Consider the following 1,206-nt stretch of genomic DNA (forward strand, 5'->3'; position numbering starts at 1 on the left):
CGCCGAAGGATATTTTGTGTTCATATTTTTATAACTATGCATCTTAGTATCTGTGTTATTATGAACTAACGTATGAATAACATACTATGTGACGTCATTGTAAAACAATTTTTCCAACACAGATCAATAGAAGTGGAGTTTCATTCTTTCGTTCATTCATTCATTTACTTTTTCATTTACTCATTTATGTAATTCTACAGAGACGATTCCGTGTGTAGGACTAGAGTCTAGATCTAGTAAGAACACGTTGTGAGAAGAGGACGGCAGGGGGCCCATGCACAACTCAAAAGGGGATGTATGGCGCCCACGCAGTCTTTCCTGGGCGGCGGGTTTACAGATTGGTTGGTGGCTTGGTTGGGTGCTTGATTAGTTGCTTGGTTGGTTAATTAGCTGGTTGGTTGGTTGGTTAGTTGATATGTTCATTTATTCATTCATTTATTCATTCGTTCGTTCATTCATTCATTCACCCATTCTTTCATTCAACTATTCATTCATTCATTTTGGTTTCAATTATCTCTTTGATTTTAAAAATCTATCTATTCATTTCTGTGTTTCTTTATTGTTTTATTGCTTATTTGTTAATGAACACGGTCATAAATCTTTAGCAACTTATTCTTTATCATCAAAAATATTTATCAACTTTATCTACACCATCATAAATCAATCTTTACCTTTAAAAAATTATATTTTTTTAATGCTCGCCCAATCCTTACAGACTGACGCCATCTGACTAGTATAATGTTGTGCAGGTGTGGTGTTAGCTAGAAACTGGTCACTGTTACCGTTAGCTATACACTGGTCACTGCTACTGTTACTATTCGGTATAGACTAGTCACTGTTACTGTTACCGTTAGTTATACACTGGTCACTGTTACTGTTAGCTAGATCTATAGACTGGTCAATGTTACTGTTAGCTATAGACTGGTCACTGTTACTGTTACTGTTAGCTATAGACTGGTCACTGTTACCGTTAGCTATACACTGGTCACTGCTACTGTTACTATTCGGTATAGACTAGTCACTGTTACTGTTACCGTTAGTTATACACTGGTCACTGTTACTGTTAGCTAGATCTATAGACTGGTCAATGTTACTGTTAGCTATAGACTGGTCACTGTTACTGTTACTGTTAGCTATAGACTGGTCACTGTTACCGTTAGCTATAGACTGGTCACTGTTACTGTTACTGTTAGCTATAGACTGGTC

Source organism: Aplysia californica, unplaced genomic scaffold (assembly GCF_000002075.1).
Source record: "Aplysia californica isolate F4 #8 unplaced genomic scaffold, AplCal3.0 scaffold00118, whole genome shotgun sequence".
NCBI lineage: Eukaryota > Metazoa > Mollusca > Gastropoda > Aplysiida > Aplysiidae > Aplysia > Aplysia californica.